At 46.3% G+C, this 24920-nt stretch overlaps 1 protein-coding gene across 5 annotated transcripts in view; it reads left to right on the forward strand.

Moving 5' to 3' along the window:
• Positions 1–6874: 6874 nt before the first annotated feature.
• ARHGAP39 (Rho GTPase activating protein 39) overlaps positions 6875–24920 on the forward strand; it is a 110139-nt gene continuing 92093 nt past the window's right edge. For 3 of the 5 annotated variants that reach the window (XM_027063567.2, XM_027063568.2, XM_027063569.2), the window contains exon 1: positions 6876–7091. The gene's annotated coding sequence lies outside the window, so the exon portion shown is untranslated. Of the gene's footprint in view, positions 7092–24920 lie in introns of all 5 variants that reach the window. The other 2 variants (XR_008292525.1, XR_008292526.1) reach the window with 1 other exon arrangement.

The raw sequence follows: 24920 nt of genomic DNA on the forward strand, positions 1-24920 counted from the left end.
ATGAATTTTGTATTGAACATCCCTCACGTTATGCCTTTGTTATGCCCAGTTATGCCTAGTTGATGGTGATGACACAAAATATCTCATGAAGTTCTTGCCATACGGTTACTAGATTTCCACACAAGGACACACACACAAAAGGCAAGTTTGTTAATTGGACTGCTTGATGGTTATTTACTATTCATTAAGTGGAAGCGGACCCTCATACCGTTCTCCATCTTCCTCGACTTCACACTGAGTGGTCCGAGAAGGAGGGGAAGTGGAGGGGAGGGAGGCACACTCAGTGTAACCCTGCAGAAATACATCATCATTTCTATCTTGACTTTTTGGCTTTTTCATTTCTCTAGAAATGTTTCAGGGGTGCCTGGGTGGCTTAATTGGTTAAGCATCCGTCTTTGGCTCAGGTCACGATTGTACGATTGGGAAGTCTGAGCCCCGAGTCAGGCTCTGCGCTGACAATGTGGAGCCTGCTTGGGATTCTCTCTCTGTCCCTCCCTGTCTCTCTGCCCCTATCCCCACTTTGCGCCCCCCCATCTCAAAGTTAATAAAATTTAAATTATTAAAATGTATTGTATAGGTGCTCATCCTTCCTCCACTGTTTAAATTCAGGGCCCATATCACAGAGGGGCCAGGGTTGTAAAAGAAGTCAAAAGCAGTCTTGAGTAATCAGAATCTCTCTGCCAGATTGCCTTATGTCCACTTGCTCTCTGTGCTGCTTCTTGTACATCTTCTTCCTCATCGTCTGGCACTGGGTTGGAAACACTCACCTTCTTCAAGTTGTCCTCTGTTAGTCCCTTTGGTCTGGTGTCTGTTAGCTCTTGAATTTCTGCAAGACCCACATTTTGAAGCCCTTCACCCCTCACCTTTTTTGCTATATCCACAATCTCGTAATTTCCTTGATTGGCTCTGTTGTAAATCCTGTGAAGTCACGCATAGCATCTGGACACAGTTTTCTCCACAAAAATTCGTTGTTTCAGGTTTGATGGCTTTCACAACCCTTTCTATAACAATAACGGCATCTTCAATGGTGTAGTCCTTCCAGGTTTTCATGTTGTGAGTTCATACTGGGGTTCTCTTCCATAGCATTGACATACCTTTCCATAGAGTGCCATGAATAATGAGCCTTAAAGGTCCTCATGGCCCCCTGACCTAGACAGAGTTAGAGACACTGTTTGAGGGCAAGTAGACCACTCCAAGGCCTTCAGGATTGAACTCGTGGAGATCTGGGTGGACAGGTGCATGGTCCAATACGAAAAGAACTTTAAAAGGCAAGGTACTTCCCTTGCTGGCAAGGTACTCCCTGACTTCATGGAGCCAATCCAGGGAACGGGTTCTCATCCAGGCCTTCTTGTACAACCAAAAGACTGGCAGCTGGTGATTATTATTTCCCCTCAAAGCTCAGGAGTCAGCAGCTTTATAGATAAGGACAGTCCCAATCATAAATGAGACTGAATTTGCACAAAACGGTAGAGTTAGCCTCTCCCTTTCTGCCTTAAGGCCTTGCGCTCACTTCTCTTCCTTACTAATAAATGTTCTTTGTGGCATTTTTACCCCATGATAAGGTACTTTCATCTGCATGAAAAACCTGTTCAGGCAGATGTCTTTTCTCAATGATTTTTTTATCTTTAATGTTTATTCATTTTTGAGAGCAAGAGGACAGAGTGCATGAGGGGCAGAGAGAGGGAGACACAGAATCTGAAGCAGGCTGCAGGTTCTGAGCTGTCAGCACAGAGCCCGATGCAGGGCTCAAACTCACAGACTGTGAGATCATGACCTGAGCCAAAGTGGGACGCTCAACCAACTGAGCCACCCAGGCGCTCTGTCCTTTCTCAATGATTTTCTTAATGGCATCTAGGCACTCACCTGCTGCCTGTTGGTCAGCTGAAGCTGCGTCTCTTGACATTTTTTAAGCCAAACCTCTTTCAACAATTGTCAAACCATCCTTTGCTGGCATTGAATTCTCCAGCTTTAGATCTTTCAACTTCCTTTTATATTAAGTTGTCCCAGAATGACGTGGCTTTTTCCTCAAATCATATCGGGGTCTACAGGTATGCCTTATAGCAATTCTGCACCTACACAAAAGCTGCATTTTCAGTATGAGATGAAAAGCTATTTCACAATAATTGCGAGGTTTTCAGTCCTCCTGGCAGAGTTGCAGCAACAGCTCCATGAATTTTCTTCACTCTATTTTTAGTTTTTTTAAGTTTATTTATTTTAAGAAAAAGAGAGGGAAGGAGGGAGGGCCAGAGAGAGACAGAGGGAGAATCCCAGGTAGGCTCCCCAGAGCCCGACACAGAGCCCGACATGGGGCTTGAACCCACAAACCGTGAGATCGTGACCTGAGCTGAAATCAAGAGTCAGACACTTTACCCACCAAGCCACCCAGGCACCCCTCCCTCTCTCCTTTTTTTTTTTTTTTTTTAAAGTAAACTCCATGTCCAATGTGGGGCTTGAACTCACAACCCTGAGATCAAGAGTCGCCTGCTCTACTGACTGAGCCAGCCAGGTGTCCCTTTTCCTCTTTTTATAATGGTTCTTAGGCTGGATTCATCTATCTTGAGATCGCAGGCAACTGCAGCTGCAGAACTCAATCTGCAGCACATATGAAGCAATCCAACTTTTTCTTTTAACATCATTTTTCCTGCTTCCTGGGAGCATCATTAGTGGCAGTTCATATGGGTCCCATAGTGTTATTCAAGGTTTATACTATTGCACTAAATACAATGAAAAATACATGAGAACCATGAGAGATGACTTGTATTGTGATACACAATTTACTGGAGAGGCAAAATGCTGATATGGGGTAATTAACGTCACAAGGCATTTTCAGTGGACCCTTAAAACACTGGAGCTCACAATAGCAACAGGAGGTGGCTGATATTTATCACAGTGGTACATTATGTGCTGTGAAAAAAACAAAATTTAACCAAGTAAATTTGAAGATCTAATTGTCTTTATTAAGTGATTCATGAATCAACCATGTATCAAGTAGAGCAGAGCTCTAAAAGGCCACAGAAATGGAACGGTTTTTAAAAGCAGAACAGGGGGCGCCTGGGTGGCTCAGTCGGTTAAGCGTCCGACTTCGCTCAGGTCATGATCTCACGGTCCGTGGGTTCCAGCCCCGCGTCGGGCTCTGGGCTGACAGCTCAGAGCCTGGAGCCTGTTTCGGATTCTGTGTCTCCCTCTCTCTCTGCCCCTCTCCCGCTCATGCTCTGTCTCTCTCTCTCTCGGTCAAAAATAAACATTAAAAAATTTTTTTTAAATTAATTAATTTATTTTGAGAGAGAGAGAGATAATGCGAGTGCACAAGAGGGGGACGGGCAGAGAGAAGGAGAGACAGGATTCCAGGCAGGCTCCACACCATCAGTGCAGAGCCCGAACTCACGAACCTGGGAGATCATGACCTGACCGAGATCAAGAGTCGGACACTTAACCAACTGTGCCACACAGGAGACCCTGTAGCTTTCTTTTGAAAAAGACTGCAGCTAATTTTATGCAGTTATGATTTAATACTGCATCTTTAGATTGCTTATATTTCTCTTGACTACGAATGGCGCTATACGTGGTCTGTGAGTATTTGTGTGCATAAGTTTTGATAAATTTTAACTTTTTATAATCTCGTGTATATTCGACAGTAGTATTCAGTAGACTCGTATCTGCATATTTTATACATTCCTGACACACCTAACCTTAAAATTATTTTTTCATATTTCTAGGCTATGAAGTTTGCAAGTTTTTAAAATTTGTATTATTATTTTTTAATGTTTATTTATTTTTGAGAGAGAGAGAGAGTGCAAGCGGGGGAGAGGCAGAGAGAGAGGGAGACACAGAATCTGAAGCAGGCACCAGGCTCTGAGCTGTCAGCACAGAGCCCACATGGGGGAGGGGGGAGGGGAGGAAGCCCACAAACCGTGAGCTCATGACCTGAGCTGAAGTCGGACACTTAACCAAGCCACCCGAGGGCCACTGCAAGTTTTTCTAAATTATCACAAATCTCCAAAACATTTCTAATATATTTATTGAAGAAAATCCACATATAAGTGGATCCACACAGTTCAGAGCTATGTTGTTTAGGGACCAACTGTATATATTGTGAAACTGAATAAACTTCGTTTAAGACGGAGCTGGGAGGCCAGCAGAGGGAGCTCACCACTCCTTGCAGCCTAATGCAACTTTCGTGTACCGAACTCACTTGCAGGTAGATACTCCGTACTACCCACTTTCCTCTATAAAAGAGTTTTGCTCTCCTTTGCTCTGAAGACTTGCCTATGGTTTTGCTTTAGCTTGTTTATCCTGAATTGCAATTCTCTGCTAGTACCGAATAAGCCCATTTTTGCTGGCAAAATAACTGGCAGTTTTATTTTTAAAGTTACCAATATTGTTAATTATTTGTACTCTCTTAACAGAATGTAATTTCCTTTTTACCTTGGCAATGTTTCTCACTTCAATTATTTCACTGTTTCAGTGATATTAAATTTCCACCTGGGTTTTATTTTGGATCATTTCTCCAATATATATTTTCCCATATTTATTTTTTTCCATTATATAAACACTTTCACCTATGTTTGGCAGGAGGTGGGAAAGGAGAATGGAGACACACTAGTAGGTCTACATCTTTTTCCAAGGAAACCTTCATTCACCCTCTCACTTCCTAGTTTACATGTACCTGGAATGGTGAAGGGCAAAGAATTATGGAGCAGTCATTGGCAGCATCCTAGAAGCCCTGAATATAGGTGTTTGCATCTTTCTAGAATACGTGGACATGTCTTACCTGCTGTCCTTAGCCAAAATACTGACATCCTGTGTGGGGCGCCTGCGTGGCTCAGTTGGTTGAGCGTCGGACTTCGGTTCAGGTCATGATCTCATGATCCATGAGTTCGAGCCCTGCATCTGGCTCTGTACTGACAGCTCGGAGCCTGGAGCCTGCTTCAGATTCTGTGTCTCCCTCTCTCTCTGACCCAACCCCATTCATGCTCTGTCTCAAACATAAACATTGAAAAAAAAACCAACTGACATCCTGCGGCGTTACATGCATATGACACACGAAGTCATTGGAGCCCTGAACTTGTACATCCAGTGCTCCCGTCAACAAAAGGAACTCAGACTCAACATGTGGGATGTTCCTGATAGGATTACCAGATGACAACAGAAAAAAGTACACTGGAGTCAGCAACAAGTGACCTAAATAGGGATGTGTTCCATGGAATTGGAGGATGAGAGGAGAAAGAGGTAAGAGTTGCAGGCAGCCTTTTGAGCAGCACAGCCACCAGGGAGGCTGAGGGGCGGCATAGACCTGGGAGGAGGATATGAAGTTAAAGGAGCCCCCCCCCTTTTTTTTGGTCTATTTGTAACGAAAAATATCAGAGTGTATTTGTGTGCTCATGGAAATAATTAAATAGAGAAAGACAAACAGACGATTAGGAGAGGAGATAGCTACGCACAATCTTTGAAAATTTAAGAGGGAGCAGGTTCCAGTTCTCCAGGGGAGGGACTGCCTTAGGTAGGAGCAGGGAAATAATGCTTGCACATTTTCAGGAAGGAAGGTGAAGGGCCGAGGATGGATATGGGTGGCCCTTTGGGTTTGGTGATAAGAAGAGTTTTGGTCTCATCTGGGAGGTTCAACTAGAGAGGCCTGAGAAATTCTGGTGGTCACTTGGAGAGTGAGGGACTTGTGCTACCTGAGAACATCACAAGATTGCAGGTGAGTGTGAAGTACTCATTTTAAGTTTAAAGTGAAACCACCTCGCCTGGGTGTGTGAGGTTTCTCCAGTGGTCATGATGGAGAATGGTTGGGTTCATCCAGGGTGGGTTTTCTCAGGTGCCTACAATGGAGACGGAGCTCCAGACAAAATAGCAGAGACCACCTGTCCACGCGTTTGGGTATGAAGTGTGAGGATGGCCCAAAAGGGAGGTGCACGAGTAGTGCCACACTCCTGGTCAGAGAGCTCCCGAGGAGACATGGCAGCAGTGGAGCGCAGTAGGAGTGAGCTGCGGCACGGGAAATGGAACTCAGTTGAGGATTTTTTTAAATCGAGCTTCCGGCCCTTTGCGGTTTCTCCGATGGTGGGATGCAGGGTGTGGCCAGGGACCGAGTGGTGTGGGCTTCTGTAGTTCGTTGTGAGAGAGTTTCTGGCCGTTTAGCTTAGAAATAGAGGTCAAATGCAACTTTTAGAAATGGATATGGGTAATAACGATTTTTAACGATTTTTAAAAGCTTGAAGCTAGCTAGAGACATTAGAGAATGCTTAAGAGAGCACTAGTAAAGATGAAACTGAGCAATTACCAAGACTTAGGAATGACAGAGCAAAATGATAGAAAACAATACAGACACGGAGGATACAGATCGTCCGACTTAGCTAACAAATTATGAGAGATTACGAGAATGGAGGAGAACCAATATTTTAAAGAGACAAAGGCTGATAACTTTCCAGAATCCAGGAAAAGGGAAATCTGAGATTCAGGGGGTCCGATATGGTTTCCGGAGGTAAAACGACACCAACTCCACAGCGAGACGTCTGAAGCGTCAACTGCACCCACCAAAGGGACATGGAGAGTCTCCGGAGCGATCACACTGGAAAGGCCGGCCAGGGTGCGGGCCGTGGGACTGCCAGGAGGGCTGCGGCGTCTCCCGGGCAGGGGGCCGCCGGTTCCGCGGGGCTCACCTGCCCGCTCGCCTCGTGGGCGGAGCCGGCTCGACCGCCCTCCCGCCTCCCGGCAGGCCGCGCGCGCCCTCGGGCCGGATTCTGGCTCCCTGCGGGACGCACGCCGGCGCACGCGCACCGGGCTCGCGGAGCCGCCCCCTGGCGGCGGGAGCAGGGAGGCGCGGGGGCGGGGCCGGAGGCGGGGGGTTGCGCTGGTGACGGGAGGACGCGCGGCTGCGGCGCACTGGGCCGGCGGCGGCGGCTTCGGCGGCGGCAGCGGCGGCTTCGGCAGCGGCGGCGGCGGCGCAGGACGCGGACCGAGCAGGCTGCTCCTGCCGCTGCTCCTGCTCCTGCGGTGGCGGCTGCGGCGGGAGAGCCGCGGAGAGCTCGGGTGCGGCGCTCAGGCCGGGATGAAGGGCTGTGGCGGCGCGGCCCGCGAGCAGCCGGCGGGTGAGAGCGCGGGCGGTGGGCGGCGCGGGCCAGGAAGATGGCGGAGGGGCCGGCGCTGCGGCCCCCGCCCGGCCTCGCCGAGGTCCGAGCCCGCGGCCTCCGAAAGGGCGGACGGGGCTGCAGCCGGGGCGGGGAGGGGAGGGAGCGTGGGTGTGCCGGGCCGGGTTGGGCGGGGGCGCGGGGGGCAGGGTGTGTGAGGTGGGTGTGAATGTGCCCGGCCCGTGGTGGGCGTGAGTGCGAGTGTGCCCGGCCCGTGGGTGACCGTGAGTGTGGCCCACTGACGGTGAGCGTGAGTGGCCTCGGCCGTGGGTGAGTGTGGGTGTGAGTGTGCCCGGCCTGAGGGCGGGCCCGAGTGTGGGGCGTCGGCGTGGTTTGCGGGGCTCAGTCGGGGCGGGGTGCGGGGTGGGGGCTTTGTCCGGGCGCGGGGAGTCGTGTCGCGCGTCTCTGGGTGCGGGCCGTGTCCGCAGGGCTTCGCAGACCTGGCCTCTGCAGCGCGGCAGGCTGGGGCGCCCCGGGGCGCAGCCCTCCTGGAGCTGGAATTCTCTCGGTTGCTTCCTGGTTGCGGGAGTGGTGTGGGTGGAGGCCGCGTGTTCCGTGTCGAGGGCTACGAGTGAGGCAGGCTGTGCATCTGGGGGTCAGGACGTCTTTTATTTTAAAACGTGCGGCCGGCTGCGAGGCCGCGGCAGCTGTGGGTGTGTTACATGCTGCTCCCACCAGCAGCTGCTGTGGGCGCTGCGCAACCTTCAACAGCAAAAATGCAGCGCACCCCCCCCCCCTCCGTCCCCCCCGCCGCCCGCCCTCCGTTCGGTGTCGTAGGGTTTAAGCAAACCTCCAGTGACCTCTGCAGAAACCTACAGTTGCGAGGCTTCGTGTTCCTCCCATGGTGCAAACAATAGGAGATTTGTCTTCGTAGCCAGTGAGAGGAATTAGAGCCTGTGGGTCCAGGGTGCCTCTGTAAACAGCAGGTGGTTCCCGGGCAGCGGCTCCCCTTTCACAATGAGCTAGGTGTGTTTCTTCTCGCTGGGGGAGGGGAAGGAGATTCGATAGGAGGTGTGACTGTAAAACAAGGAGACTCTGCATAAAGCGTCCTGGGCGCAGACTTGATGACCCTCACACGCTTGCTCAGTGAGTGAACAGAGGCCAGTGGATCTCTCGGCCTGCACTTTGTCTAGTCAGCTGTCTTGCCAAGAGTGGAGAAGAGGGCGGGTTCTGGAGCCAGACTGCCTGCCTTTGAGTCCTGACTCTTCTGTTTACTGGCTTTGTACTCTGTGCCTTTGCTTTCTCATCTGTAAAATGGGAACACCAGTAATACTGGCTCCCTAGGGTTGGTCGCGAGGACTCAGTGAATGGAGACACAAACACGTTGTGCCCCGTACATTGTATGTGTTGGGCAGAGTTAGGAGCTGTCACTGCCGAGATCTGGTTTCCAGGGCCTGGTTGCTTGGCTGCTGGCTCTTCAGTTGTGTACTCCTGGCGCCGCCTTGGTTTTACACTGACTTGAAGTCTTTGACTCTCTTTTCCTACACAAGCTAGCTGGGGTCATAGTCTTTATAAAGGTAAACAACAAATCTCATGAACTTTGATACATTATTCTGTATAAATAAAATATATATCAATTATTATGTATTTATAATGTATACGTTATGAAAATGTTTTGAGAAGAAGAAAGCTGCTAACAAGCCACTCAGTCCTGTGGTAGTTATTTATTGTCCTTGGGGGCAGGTGGGGTTCTTGTAGACAGAAGTGAGATTTAATTCTCTGAGTTAAACCACTGAAGCAATTGTCACACTTCACTGAACAGTGTTATCCTTGTAATAGGAAAGATAATTTATTAACACACTTAAATGACAGGACACAAGCCACAGAATAAAAACTTGGAATTACCAGTTCTGTAACATTCTGTCTTGCTAAGCTGTTGGAAGAAGTGATTTAACGTGCTTCAGAGCAAAGCAGGAAAATTCCTCATTTCCCAAGGAAATGATTCTCTTTCTCAGATCTAGGGAGAGTATCTTAGATTCTTAGACTTACCGTAGATAACTGCATCTCATTTCCTTTAAATCTGTGACACTAAGACTGGGGGGGGGGGGGATCCTTCTACTTTAAGTAGAGTCTTTGGACATTTGTGGGGTTTAAGGGTGAGAATGTTTAACGTTCAGAACAAATGGTGACGCAATAGCTTATGTGAGCAAAGTTTAATATCTCTGAGATAGAGATAAAAATGCCTATCCTACCTAGCCTTTCCTCCTGCACGTGTGCTGGGGTGGACTCTTCCCCCCCCCTCCCCAAGGAAATAGAGGGTCTGCTTTGTACTCTGGGTGGTCTCACCAGGGTGATGGTGCCAGCCAGACTAATCCCCTCAGCCTCAGACTTGGCTGCCAGCCTCCGGATGCAGAAGCCCTTTAGGCTTCTCAGACCCTGCATCCTTCTTCACCGTTGGCCTCAGCCCTTTGGTGCTTTGTGACCGTCATCTGGCTGGTTTCTACCTGGAACAGCCTGGTGTTCCTAGGTCTTCCCCTAACCACAACATCTTGCTGCGGGTTCTACTCATTGTACCCGCCAAGTAGTTACCAAATTTATCCTTAGACTGATCCTCCAGGGCCTGTGCGCTTTCGCAGTATGGCTGCCCCTTCTGGGTCGGCCCCCTTTCCTCTGGCTCAGGTGATGTGTTCAGAGCATTGGTTCTCACCCAGTGGTGATTTGTCTGTAGAAGTTTTTCGGTGTCCCAGCTTGGGGGCGGGCGCTCCTGACACTGAATGTGTGGAGGCCAGCACTGCTGCTAGGGCACCCTGCGATGTACCCAGCAGCCCCCCCCCCCCGGGCAGGATGCCAGGCTGTGCTCCTCCCTGGCTTCCCGTGCCTCTTACACTGCTCTTTCCTGTGTGCCCTGACTCGCACTCTGCTCTCCAGTGACACCAGCCAGTGCTACAAGGCCGAGCCCTACTCCACGTTCCCTCCGCCCCTGAAAACAGGCAAAGCTTGAGTGACCCCTTCATCTCCTTTGACCCTCAGTGGGGCTTGTCCCAGCAGGAACCTGTCTTGATCCCTCCCTTACTTAGCACATCAAGTTCTCCTTCTGTATCCCATGGTGCTCTTAGCTATGCCTTTCTTTGGTCATTGCACAGATGAGAGTTGTCTCCCCTCTGCACTGGGAGGTCTTTGAGGGCAAGAGATGTTTGTGCTCTCAGTGTCTCCTTGCAACATTTTCTTAGTGCATTGACATCAGTAAAGATGGTGGGTTTGGGCAGGATTCACCCTGGAGAGGACTGGCCCTTTATTCGTTTCCTCCACGTTGGCTGCTTACAACTAGCTTGCTTTCTTAAGTATAATTTTTTTTAATTTAATTTTTAATTTACATCCAAGTTAGTTAGCATATAGTGCAACAATGATTTCAGGAGTAGATTCCTTAATGCCCCTCCCCCATTTAGCCCATCCCCCCTCCCACAATCCCTCCAGTAACCCTCTGTTCTCCATATTTAAGAGTCTCTTATGTTTTGTCCCCCTCCCTGTTTTTATATTATTTTTGCTTCCCTTCCCTTATGTTCCTCTGTTTTGTATCTTAAAGTCCTCATATGAGCGAAGTCATATGATATTTGTCTTTCTCTGACTAATTTCGCTTAGCATGATACCCTCCCGTTCCATCCACGTAGTTGCCAATGGCAAGATTTCATTCTTTTTGATTGCCGATTAATACTCCATTGTATATATAAACCACATCTTCTTTATCCATTCATCCATCAATGGACATTTGGGTTCTTTCCATACTTTGGCTATTGTTGATAGTGCTGCTACAAACATGGGGGTGCATGTGTCCCTTCGAAACAGCACACCTGTATCCCTTGGATAAATGCCTAGTAGTGCAATTGCTGGGTCGTGGGGTAGTTCTATTTTTAGTTTTTTGAGGAACCTCCAGACTGTTTTCCAGAGTGGCTGCACCAGCTTGCATTCCCACCAGCAGTGCAAAAGAGACACTCTTTCTCCGCATCCTCGACAACATCTGTTGTTGCCTGAGTTATTAATGTTAGCCATTCTGACAGGTGTGAGGTGGTATCTCATTGTGGTTTTGATTTGTATTTCCCTGATGATGAGTGATGTTGAGCATTCTTTCATGTGTCGGTTGGCCATCTGGATGTCTTCCTTGGAGAAGTGTCTATTCATGTCTTTTGCCCATTTCTTCACTGGATTATTTGGTTCTTTTGGGTGTTGAGTTCGGTAAGTTCTTTATAGATTTTGGATACTAACCATTTATCTAATATGTCATTTGCAAATATCTTCTCCCATTCCGTTGGTTACCTTTTAGTTTTGCTGATTGTTTCCTTTGCTGTGCAGAAGGTTTTTATTTTGATGAGGTCCCAATAGTTCATTTTTGCTTTGGTTTCCCTTGCCTCCAGAGACGTGTTGAGTAAGAAGTCACTGCGGCCGAGATCAAAGAGGTTTTTGCCTGCTTTCTCCTCTAGGATTTTGACAGCTTCCTGTGTTACATTTAGGCCTTTCATCCATTTTCAGTTTATTTTTTTGTCTGGTGTAAGAAAGTGGTCCAGGTTCATTCTTCTGCATGTTGCTGCCCAGTTTTCCCAGCACCACTTGCCAAAGAGACTGTCTTTATTCCATCGGATATTCTTTCCTGCTTTGTCAAAGATTAGTTGGCTGTACGTTTGTGGGTCCATTTCTGGGTTTTCTATTCTGTTCCATTGATCTGAGTGTCTGTTTTTGTGCTGGTACAACACTGCCTTGATAATTACAGCTTTGTAATACAGCTAAAGTCCGGGATTGTGATGCCTCCTGCTTTGGTTTTCTTTTTGAAGATTGCTTTGGCTATTTGGGGTCTTTTCTGGTGCCATACAAATCTTAGGATTGTTTGTTCTAGCTCTGTGAAGAATGCTGGTGTTATTGTTTGATAGGGATTGCAAGTATAATTTTTTTATTCTCATAGATTGTCTTTATTTTTGCTTCCTAAGGAAAAAAAATCTTTTTTGGAATAGATAATTTATTCACATTCATGATTGGGCACAGTGTTGTGTCTGTCCTGTTTCTACCCCCAGGAGCCTGTGGTCCCCTGGAGGCACCCACTGTATCTCATTTGAGAGATACTTTGTAACTATAAAAGCAAATATATACACTTATTTTCTTTTTCCTACCCTTTTCAAAAAGTTTCTGAACCTTGCCTTTTTAAACTAAATATGTTTGGGAGGTCATCCTGTATCAGTGCATTTCCCAGTTCATTCTTTCTCATGGCTGTGTCGTGTTTGGCTCCATGGAGGTGGTGTGATTTATCTAAGCAGCCCCTACTGCTGAATATCATACTTTGTGCAGTTACAAGTAACTTTGAAGGCACAGCGTTTGGTGATGTGGGAATATGCCTGTAGGACCCATCCCTAGAAATAGCACTTCTTTCTTTAGTCATGTTTATTCCACTAGATTGAGTTTTGCTCTTGTTTCTTTATTTAACTGTCCAATTCCTTTGGTCATTTATTTCTCCCAGTTGTCTACATCTCAAATAATACAGTATTGTCAGGTTAAATGGGGTTCTCAATTGGAAGTTGGCTTACTTTTCATGTGTTCTCATGGGTAAGAGTGACTAGAACACTCCCACACAAACACTTGTATACACATATTCACAGCAGCATTTTCATAATAACCAAAAAGTGGAAACAACCCAAATGTTCATCAACACATGAATGGATAAACAAGATGTGGTTTGTCTGTGCAGTGGAATATTATTTGGCAATAAATACACGTGAAGTAGTGATTCATACTATAATGTGGGTAGATCTTGAAACATTGTGCTAAGTGAAATAAGCCAGACATGTAAGTCCGCATATGATATGATTTCATTTGCATGAAACGTCCAGAATAGGCAAATCCATAGAAAGTGGATTAGTGGTTGCTAGAGTCTGGGGGATTACAGCTAAGAGTCATGGGATTATTTGGGAGGTAATGAAAACATCCTGTGATCGTGGTGAAGACTGTACGGATCTGAATATACTGGTATCAGTATAGTGTACACTTTAAATTTTTAATGTTTTTTATTTTTGAGAGAGAGAGAGAGAGAGAGGGAGCGCGTGTGCCAGCAGGAGAGGGACCGAGAGAGAGGGAGACAGGATCCCAAGCAGGCTCCCCACTGTCAGCACAGAGCCTGATACGGGGCTTGAACTCACGAACCATGAGATCATGAGCCAAAGTCAGACGCTCAACCGACTGAGCCACCCAGGCGCCCCAAAATGGGTGAATTGTATGCTATGTGAATTTTATCTCAATAAAGCTATTAAAAACAAGAGTGACTAGGATTTTTCAGGAGGGAGCATTCCAAGGTGAGAGCCCACAGGGAGTCTTGGTATTGACGCAGTCCTGGGGTGGTGGGGAGAAGTCCAGGGGGCAGCATGGAAAGTGAGGCAGTAAATCCCTGATCTTCAGAGCTGCCGGTGTACCGGATGCAGCACTGGTCCCACTTGAGTTAAGCTTTGACTCAATCCCTGACCAGTGCAGTCACAGATAAATTGCTGGTCACAGATAAATTGCTTAACACCTGCGCCTCCGCTTTTGGTTGTGGCTCAGATTGTATCTATCTTGTTTATTTTTCAGGGGTGTTGTAAGGCTGAAGCATGACTGAGTCCTAGAGGATCCTGTAAAATACCGAGTGTTATAGGCATGTAAGGATTTAAAACCTTAATTTTAACACCAAGAGGCTGATGAGTCAGCAGAGCCCCTCTTCTGTCCTCGTGAACACTGGTCGAAGACCAGCAAAAGCCCAAGTGTTTTTGGCTGCAGTGTAAACCAGCCACCCCAGCCAGGGTGCTGGGGCTCAGACCTGAAAGCCCTCATCGGGCTCCTGGTATTGAAGCTGATTTTCCTTTTTGAATGTATTCTTATGTCCATCCTGCTTCCTCTCTTTGTCTTTCTTTCACATAACTTTTATTACAGTGTATTATTAATAATTGTTGTAGTTTATTATTATGGTTATTAATCTCGTGTCATTTATGAGTTAAACTTTATCATAGGTACGTATGTATAGGACAAAACTTTGTATATTTAGAGTTGGTTTTTACCTGGGGTTTCAGGCATCCACTGGGGGCCTTGAACATATCCCCGTGGATGTGGGGGACTGTTGTAATACTTACAGTGGTACAGTATGTATCAACTCCTTCAGTCCTCATAGCAGTCCACTGAGGCCCCCTTCATTACCCCCATTTTACAGATGACAAAACTGGATCCCCTCCTTCCAGTCAGGAGGCTGGGCAGGAGGATCTCTCTTGGGCTTTTCTTGGGGACCCTAGAGTCTCCAGCACTAATCAGAGGGGCTGATACTTCCTTCATGGGTTGAGATTTACAGTAATATTGTCCCTAAGACACTGCTGGTGGTTTCCTATTATAGTCCCTTCAACCATTCCCTGGGATTTTTGTGATGGCCAGTATGTTCTTCGGAGCAGTTGGCATTGTGATGAAGCACCTGCAGCCCACGTTTCCCCAGTCCACAGTTCTCACGTTACTTGTGCATTGCTTTGCATATGTTACCAATAAAGGGGAAGCGGCTTCTGAACTGTATTGTTTTTCTATTTGTGGTGTTGGCCATTATATTCTGTATTCACAATTCAGCTGTGCTATTAGGGTTCCTATTTCTTCCAACTCTGGGAAGTCCAAGAAGCAGCCTCTGTTCCCAAAAGCTGGGAGAGAATAACACTGTGGGTCCCAGCCCAGAGACCTTCATTGTAGGGATGTGTGGAGACCACAGGTGGCTGTCTAGGAATAGCATCGGCCTTCCTGCCTGTGGCCACTGGGGCCCAGGATGGGCATTGCTCAGGGGTAGAGCCCTTCTCCATTGGTTTGTTAAGACTTGATGTCTGCTTCTCTGTCTTCCAGGCCCACCCATGTTTATCCTGCTCCTGGTCTCTCCTGTCACCTGCTGTGTGCCAGCCACTTGTCAGTCAGGTGACCTGAGATGCAGACAGACCAGACCCCTGGTGGGGGACACACGGGAGTGGATTGTGATACCCTCATGTGGACAGCAGTGGTAGACGCATCTATGGGATCTTGGGAAGAGCCCTGTGGTGGCTGTTAGCCTACCCTAGAGTGAACAAAGTTTAGGTAGGCTTTTTGGAGGAAAGGGTATCTCATCTAAAAAGGAGGGGTATCTGTGACTGAGTCTTCAAGGGTGTTAGCCAGGCACAGGAACAGTGCCCCTGGTGGAAAGGGCAGCACGAGGCAGGAAACAGCAGGTGTGTAGAAAGCTTCTAGTAGCACTCTGTGGCCAAGGCAGGGTGGGCAGGGCAGGAGGTCAGCAATTGGGGGCATGTTTGCAAAGCTGAGAGCTTGGAGGGTGCCTCCTGGAGGGGCAGCCCCCTCATCTAGACCCGCCTGCTGTAGTCAGAATGCAATTAAGTTCAGTGAGGAGTGTTGCAAGAATCTTTTTTAGCCCTAGCTATAGCCATTCACTTCCTTTCCAGAAGACGTCAGAACTTACATAAAGGTATTATCTGCCTTGATCCACTGTAATGTATTTTACATGATAAAATCACTTGTGAGGGTGGGACTACATGCCTGTTGGTGACAGTGCACAGCTGTGTGCGGAATGCTGTGGGGCAGGGGCTTCATCAGTGCCCCTCTGAGCCTGTGTGGTGGCCCTTATGGAGGCCTCATTTCATGTCACCCATGTAGTGCCTAAAGAATGCCAGCGTTAGGAATTTACAAACTGGAGTTGGCATTTACTCAGGACATGGAGGACCCTGATGGGCATTTGGAGAAGCTTGGCTGCCCCAGGGCTTCGTAAAGCTCTGTGCTTCCTCCCGAGCATGAAGCCTGTCCTGGTCAGGGTCCCTGTGTGGGAGGAGGGAGCACCACCGGCAGCACTGTTGGTGTTGGAGGCGGGTGGTCGTTCCTTTCTCTTCATCCACTGAGTGTCAGGCAGTGCTGCTGGTTGCTGGCAATGCAGGGGTGAGGCCCCTGCCTCCTGGAGCTCAGAGGCCAGTGCAGGGAACAGACATGCACTTGCCCGATTGTGGTGCCCTGCCCTGAAAGATGGGGGTGAGACTGTGAGAGCAAATCTAGGGCACCCTTTTCAGATGATGGGTCAGGGAAAACGCCTCTGGGTATGAGATCGAGTCTGAGGCCACAGTATGGATGGAGAGTGGGGAGGAGAATCAGCCACGTGGCACCCCTGGGGCAGCAGGGCCCTGTGGACTGGGAGCCTGGAGCAGGGGAAGAGATGGGGCAAGGCAGGCAGCCAACCAGATCGTACCAACTACAGGAGCTGCCAAAAGGCTGACCTGAACAGCTGATCTTTTTGAAGCATCACCCTGGCTGTCCTATCAGAATGAATTAAGATGAAAGTACGGAAATAGGTTCACGTGAGTGAACTTCGGATAGAGGCTAAGAGGTGGGCAGAGGTGTCCCATTGGTGGGGTTTGATGGGTTACATGTGGAGGGTGACGGGAGGGAGTGTGGCCACTGGTCTTAGATGCTGCTGTCCTGCTTCTCAGTGTCTTGTAGCACACATCAGAGTTGCATTCCTTTTTATGGCTGAATAATATTCCGTTGTCTGAATGCCACATTTTGTTTTTCTATCTTTTTAAAAAAATGTTCGATCATTTATTTATTTTGAGAGAGAGAGAACGCACGTGTGTGCTTGCTCGGGAGGGGCGGAGAGAGAGAGAGAGAGAGAGAGAGAGAGAGAGAGAGAGAATCCCAACCAGGCTCCACACTGTCAGCCTGACCTGGGGCTCTGGCTCATGAACCCAAACATGAGATCATGACCTGAGCTGAAACCAAGAGTCAGATGCTTAACAGACTGAGCCACCCATGTGTCCCCACGTTTTGTTTTCCCATCTATCTGTTATGGACATTTGAGTTGTTTTCACTTTTTGGCTATTGTGACTAAAGCTGCTGTTTGTATACATTTGTGAATAAATGTGCATGTTCCAGAACCAGTGTTTGGACATATGTTTTCATTTCTTTTTGGTATTTGCCTAGGACTAGAATTGCTACATCTTATAGTAGCTAAAGGGCTGTTTGAGGAAATGCCCAAGTGGATGCATCAGTTTACATTCTTGCCACCAGTGTATAAAGGTTCCATTTTTTTCACATGTTCTCCAACACTTGTGACTGTGTGTCTTTTTCATTATAGCTGTCCTAATGGGTGTGAAGTACTATCTCATTATGGTTTTGATTTGCATTTCCCTGGTGGCTAGTGATGTTCAGTATCTTTCCGTGTGCTTATTGCCCATTTATATGTCAGCTTTGGAGAAGAGTCTGCTCAGATCCTTTGCTCATTCTTTAATTGGGTTATTTATCTTTTTGTTACTGTGCTATAAGTGTTCCGTGTATATTCTAGATACAAGCCCTTGATCAGATACGTGATTTGCAAGTGTATTTTCCCATTCTGTGGTTGTCTTTTCCCTTTCTTAATGGTATCATTAGCACAGAAGTTTTAAATTTAACTTTTGATGAATTCCAATTTATTTTTTCTTTTGTTGCTTGTATTTTGGTGTTGTAGCTAAGAAACCAATACCTAATCCAAAGTGATGAAGATTTACTCTTACGTTGTATTCTAAGAGTTTTATAGTTAATTTTTGTGTAAGGTGTAAGGTAAGTGTCCAGCTTCGTTCTTTTGCATGTGGACATCCAGTTGTCCCAGCACCATTTGTTGAAAAGACAGTTCATTCTTTCTCTGTTGAATCATCCTGACACCCTTGTTAGAAATAACCTGTGTATAAATTGGAGGGTTAATTTTTTCAACTCTCAACTCTGCTCCATCGGTCTGTATGTCTGTACTTATGCCAGTACCACCCTGTCTTTCTTGATTACTGAAGTTTTACAAGTTTTGAAGCCAGAAAGTGTTTCTTCCACTTGATCTTCCTTTTCAAGATTTTTTTTTCCTGAGTCCTTTGAACTTCCATATGAATGTCATGTTCAGCCTGTCAATTTCTGCAAAAAAGTAAGCTCAATTTTGACAAGGGTCTGTAGAGTCTGTAGATCAATTTGGAGTGTTTCGCCATTTTAACAATGTTAAGATAAACATTTCATGAACATGGGATAGCTTACCTGTAGGGGTTCTTTAATTTCTTTAAGGGTGGACGGTGGGGAGCAGTGGGTGATCCAGGTGGACAGTGGGGGACAATGGGTGATCCAGGTGGACAGTGGGGAACAGTGGGTGGTCCAGGTGGACGGTAGGGAGCGAGGGATGATTCAGGTAGATGGTAGGGAGTAGGGGATGATCCAGGTGGACGGTGGAGAGCAGTTGGTGATCTAGGTGGACAGTGGGGGACCATGGGTGATCTAGGTGGACAGTGGAGAGCAGTGGGTGACCCAGGTGGACAGTGGAGAGCAGTGGGTGATCCGGGTGGACGGTGGGGAGGAGGAGGTGATCCAGTGGACAGTGAAGAGCACAGGATGATCCAGGTGGACGGTGGAGAGCAGTGGGTGATCCAGGTGGACAGTGGGGAACAGTGGGTGATCCAGGTGGACAGTGGAGAGCACGGGCTGACCCAAGTGGTCACTGGGGAGGAGGAGTGGTTTTCAGTGCCCGGGGCTGCAAGGTTAAAGAAGCAAGGATGAGAACTGCCACTGGATTCAACATCAAGGTCCTTGGTGACTTGGGAGAGAAGATTCTGAGGTGTGTGTGGTGGGGAGCCAAAACGTGTTGATGTAGACTTAGGGAAAAAATGAAAAGAAATTGGAGGTAGTGAGTACAGGCACCTTTTTTCAAGGATTTTGCTGCCAAGGGGTAACAGAAGGTTATTTATGCAGGTGTTTTCTAAGATGCAGGAAATTACACCCAATTTATGTGCTGATGGGACTAACCCCTTAGATAGGAAGAAATGATGCAGAGGAGACACTTGCTGGAGTGTGTCAGGTTTGCTGCACATGTTTGGGGGGTGGTTGGCAAGAGGACCGAGAGGTGTGGTGGTCCATGGTGGCCTTGGGAGTCCTCTTCCGAAACTTTTCTTAGAGGAGTAGAAAGCAGGCTCTCTGTGGAGATTGAGGGTGGGAGAGTAGCTGTTTGGAGCTTTGGGAGGGGAGTAGGTGAGCCCAGGGCTCAGCCCCAGCCCCACCTCCCCAGATCTCAGGGGGTGGGACTCATAATCCTCTAATCACCTGGTTGGTCCTCTTGGCAACCAGCGCCCCCTTGCATGGGGTCCAAAAGTCACCTTTGTTAGTAATAAGACACCCATCTCACCTTTATAGCTCTGAAGCAGTTTTTTAGGAATTGTGGATGAAGACCAAATATATATTTCTTGTGAATCATTGTATTGTAGCAACTTCATTGAATAGACACTTTGGAAAACTCTCTGTGGCTGCTGTGGGAAGGTAGAGTATGCACGTGAATGTGTGAGCATGTGTGTGAGGGTGAGCATGTGTGTGAGTGTGTGGCCGTATGTGTGAGCATATGTATGTGTGAGCATGTGGCCGTATGTGAGCATATGTGTATGAGCATGTGTGTGAGTGTGTGAGCAGGTGTGAGTGTGTAAGCATGCGTGTGAGTGTGTGAACACGTGTGTATGTCTGTGCATATGCATCTGTGTGCATGAAGGGGGCTGTGGTGGTTCAGGAGTGCCTGTGTTTGAACTGGGTGCATTCTTTTTTTTTGAGAGAGAGAGAGGAGAGAGAGAACACGTGTGCAGGGGAGGGGCCGAGAGAGTTCAGGGGATCCAAGCAGGCTCCACACTGACAGTAGAGAGCCCAACACCAGGCTCAAACTCACAAAACATGAGGTCATGACCTGAGCCAAAATCAAAAGTCAGACGTTTACCTGATGAGCCACCCAGGTGCCCCTGAACTGGGTGCATTCTGAAGGTGGAGTTGGGAGGCTCCCTGAAGCCTAGCTGGACTGGGATGTCTGGAAATGCGGGGGACTGGCGATCACCCTACGGGACCCCTTGAGGCCTTTGTGAGGAAGAGTAATGTTCCTCAGGTAGGAGTGGGACTTGGCAAGTGGGAAGCATAATTGAGGAGCAGTTAGTGAGATGTTTTTATTGGAACAGAGTGGAAATAGGAAATGATTCTGGGCCAAGATGGTAAGACAGGCACACTCTCAAGTTGTGCTGTCCAGGAACACAACAGCCACTAGCCGTGAATGGCTATTGAGTGCTGAAAAGTGGCCTGTGAGACTGAATGTTAAACCTTTTTTAATCTTAATTTAAATTCAAATAGCCATAATGGCCAGTAGCAACCGTTTTGTATGGCAAGTTCTGGAAGATTTTTTTTTATTTTAAAATTATTAGTTTTTTAAGTTTATTTTTGTACGTTTTTATTATTTTTTAAGTTTATGTATTTGTGTATTTATTTATTTGGGGGGGGGCAGGGGAAGAGAGAGGGAGAGAGAGAGGATCCCAAGCAGGCTCCACATTGTCAGTGCAGAGCCCAGCATGGGGTTCGAACTCACGAACTGCAAGATCATAACCTGAGCGGAAACCAAGAGTCAGATGCTTAACCCACTGAGCCATCCAGGCGCCATCCCCAGAAGATGTTAGTGTAAGGAGTGTCCTTTATTTTGGGGGCACCATTGGAGGTGATGTTGGCTGGCCTTTTGGGAGATTCTTCGGTGTGAGAGTGGAGGTGAGATGGATTGGGGGAGGGAAGGCTGAAAGCAAGGGAGTCTTCTGTATTTACCCAGAGAGAGGGGATTCTGTCCTGAGTGTGTGCGTGAGGCCGTGAGACGTGGGAATAGGTGACTGGTGGCAAATGTTGAGAACCGTGGACCGGATAGGCAGTGGTGGGGACATGATGCTGGGGGAGAGGCAAGGGAGCATCACACACCCTTGAGCCAGGGGGCAGACCAGTATGCTGTCACAAACTGAAGCAGGTATGCAGCGCAGTGCAAGCGTGTGCCGTGGTTGGGAAAGAGATCTGAGGAGGAGAGTTCCATTGGGAGCACCATTCGGGGCAGGTTCCCCCAGCATTTGGGAGAGACGTGGTCAGGGCAGAGGTTCTGGACTTAGCTACAGAGGGATTATAGTGGAAACCGGGAAAAGAACCAGCAGTTGAAAGGATAGGGTGTAGAGGGAAAAAAGAGCCTTGATTGATGGCGGGGGGGCCTGGAGGGAGGTCACGCAGTTGGAAGGGCGTGGACAAGCGGATGTGCGTGAGGCAGCTAGGGAAGGTGGGGGAGAGAAGCAGGCTGGCTCAGTGCTTGGGAAACCTCCAGGGAGGGAGTATGGTTGTGAGGTATAGCTGTCAACATGGGGAGCACTGAAACCAGAGCATGAGCCAAAGCCAGAGGATTCCTTGGAAGATTGTTTGGAATTCTCTTGTCTCTTGGTTTAGACCCCATGAAATATTCTACAAAATGTCTTACATTTTTTAGACTCTTGAACTTTGAAGTTGACTTGGTGATAACTTTTGTGTCTCCATACTTAGATTATTCTAGGGCTCGTGGTGACTGAAACTGGAGCATTCAGGGGCGCCTGGATGTCTTAGATGGTTACGCACCAGACTCTTGGGTTTGGCTCAGGTCATGATCTCATGGTTTGTGGGTTCAAGCCCCACATCAGGCTCTGTGCTGACAGTGTGGAGCCTGCTCAGGATCCTCCCTCCCCCTCCCTCTCTCTGCTTTCTCTCTCTCACAAAATAAATAAGTAAACTTAAAAAATTTTTTCACAAAGGGGGCATTTACTAGCCTGAAGGATATTTTGTTGTGATTGAGGTAAGACTCAGTGGAAATACAATACAAAGTCGAGCCATGTGAAATTGCAATTTTTGTAAGTTAGAAAAACTGTTAAAAAACCGCAGTTTTATATATGATTCTATCTACTGTATAACGAGAGCACTCTTCACATGTGTAGCTTCGAAGCACATGTAGGGAGTTAATCTGGTGGTTTTCCTCCAGCCTCCACTGTGTTAATCTACTTATGTTCATTATACTGTAACTGTCTGCGTTGGCATATTGCTAGTTATCTAGACATCTGCCTTCTGGCTGTAATTATTATATCACATGCTTTGGTCTCCTTTCCTTTACAAATTTATAAATTTGACCCTCGGGCAACCTGGGCGTGAACTACGTGGGTCCACTTACATGCAGGTTTTTTGGATATAGTATGATACTATAAATGTGTTTTCTCTTCCTTAAGATTTTCTTTTTTTTCTTTCTTATGATTTTAATACGTTTTCTCTAGCTTACTTTATTACAAGAGTATGGAGTATACATATAACATACAACATATGGGATAACCAGCTGTTTATGTTACTGGTAAATCTTCCGGTCAATAGTTAGAAGTTACATGCAGATTTTCAAGTGTGTGGAGGTTGGCACCCCTGACCCCACACTGTTCAAGAGTCAGCTGTTAATTTTTTCTTTTTTAGTCTGTCCATGTTGCGTTCCCTGAGAAACTGACTTTGGGATGGAGATTTGCAGGAAGTTTACTGGGGAGTGCTTTTGAGATCCAACACCTGTGGGGAGAGGAAATTGCATGGGATTAGATAGATTGAACCTTCTACTTCATGAACCTAGTATACCTCTCCATAAGTGGAGATCCATTTAAATTTCTTTCATCAGTACTTTGTAGTACTCTGTGTATCTTTTCCCAAATTTATCCCTAATATTTATTAAATATTAAAATTTATCAATAATACTAAGCATTAATATGTTTTTTAATATGTGCAATCATTTTGTCTATGAATAATGGTAGTTTTATTTCTTCTTTTCCAATCTGAGTATCTTTTATTTCTTTTTCTTGCCTATTGCACTGCCTAGGACGTCCAGTAAAATGTCATACAGAAGTGCTGAGAGTAGATGTCCTTTTCTTGTTATTGATCATAGGGGGAAAGCATTCAGCCTTTCACTATTGTGTGTGTGTGTAGATTTTGTATATATACCCTTTATCAGGTTGAGGAAGTTTCCTTCTGTTATTGCTTTGCTTTGAGGTTTTATTAAAAATGAGTGGTGGATTTTGTTAAATGCTTTTTCTGCCTCTAGTGTGATGATCATGTGTTTTTTTCTTTTTTAGTCTGTTAATGTGGTTAATTACACTTATTAATTTTTGAATGTTATACCAACCTTACAGTCCTGAGATAAACCCCACTTGGGTGTGACTCAGTATCCTTTAAAGCTGAATTCAGTTTGTTAAACTTTTTAAAAATTGAGGGATTTTTAAAAATCTATGGTCTTGAGGGCTTTTGGTCTATGGGTTTGTGTGTGTGTGTGTGTGTGTGTGTAATATCTTTGGTTTTGATATCAGTATAATATTGGCTTCATAAAATGAGTTGAGGAATGCTTCTAGAAAGTAGAAGTAGTGGAGGAATTTGTACAGAAATGTTTTTTCTTGATTGTTTGGTAGATTTCACCACTAATACCATCTTGGCCTGGAGGTTTCTTTGTAGGAAGGTTTTTACTTTAAATTCTGTTTCTTAAAAAATTTTTTTTAAATGTTTATATTTGAGACAGAGAGAGACAGAGCATGAGCAGGGGAGGGGCAGAGAGAGAGGGAGACCCAGAATCTGAAGCAGGCTCCAGGCTCTGAGCTGTCAGCACAGAGCCCGATGTGGGGCTCGAACTCACAAATCTCGAGATCATGACCTGAGCCGAAGTCGGACACCCAACCAGCTGAACCACCCAGGCGCCCCTATAAATTGTTTCTTTAATAGATACATTGGCTATTCAAGTTATCTACCTTTGTAAGTGATCTTTGGTATTTTGTGGTGTTCCAGGAATTTATCCTTCCTTTTCATCTAATTTGTCAACTCTAATAGTATAAAGTTGCTAATAATATTCCATTATTATCCTTTTAATATCTGTAGGATCTATAGTAATGTCCCCTTTTTTTTAATTCCTGGTATTTTTGTTACTTTGTGTCCCCTTTCTCTCTCTTTCTCTTTCTTTCTCTCTTTCTGATCAATTTTCCTAGAGGTTTGTCCACTTCATGGATTTTTTCAAAAGTCCCTGGCTTTGGGATTAATAGATTTCCTCTATTTTTCTATTTTTTTTTGTCTCATTAACTTCTCTTTATTTTCTTCTGCTTACTTTGATATTTTGCACACCTTTTGATACTTTGTTCTTTTTTCTTTTTTTATTAAAAAATTTTTTTTATGTTTATTCATTTTTGAAAGAGAGCACAAGCAGGGGTGGAATGGAGAGAGAGGGGGACACAGAATCTGAAGTAGGCTCCAGGCTGTGAGCTGTCAGCACCAGAGCCTGATGCGGGGCTCGAACTCACGAACTGCGAGATCATGACCTGAGCCAAAGTTGGGCGCTCAACCAACTGAGCCACCCAGGTGCCCCTATTTTGTTATTTTTTCTGGTGTTTAATGTAGAAGCTGAGATAATGATTTTAGTACTTTTTTTCCCCCCTACTTCAGACAGTCCCCAACTTATGATGGTTTGACCTATGATCTTTCAGCTTTACAGTGGTGTGAAAGTGATACCTATTCAGTAGAAACTGTTTTTCAAATCTTGAATTTTGATCTTTTCCTGGCCTAGCAATATGTAGTACAGTACTCTCGTGATGCTGAGTAGGGGCAGTGAGCCACAGCCAACCACACAATCACAAGGGTGATTCACCGACAGGGTGATGGTTGTGATCACCGACAACCATTCTGTTTTTCACTTTCAGTGCATATTCAATCAATTAAATGAGATATTCAACACTTTATTATAAAATAGGCTTTGTGTTAGATGATTTTGCCTAACTATAGGCTTCTATAAGTGTTCTGAGCACATTTAGCTTAGTTAGGCTAGGGTAAGCTATGATGTTCAGTAGGTTAGGTGTATTAAATGTGTTTGTCACTTACAACATTTTCAACTTATGATGGGCTTATGGGAACATAACCACATTGTTTGTTGAAGATCCAAATTAAGTATTTAATGCTGTGCATTTTCTTGTAAGCACTGCTTTAGCTGCATACAGC

Source organism: Acinonyx jubatus, chromosome F2, assembly GCF_027475565.1.
Source record: "Acinonyx jubatus isolate Ajub_Pintada_27869175 chromosome F2, VMU_Ajub_asm_v1.0, whole genome shotgun sequence".
Lineage (NCBI taxonomy): Eukaryota > Metazoa > Chordata > Mammalia > Carnivora > Felidae > Acinonyx > Acinonyx jubatus.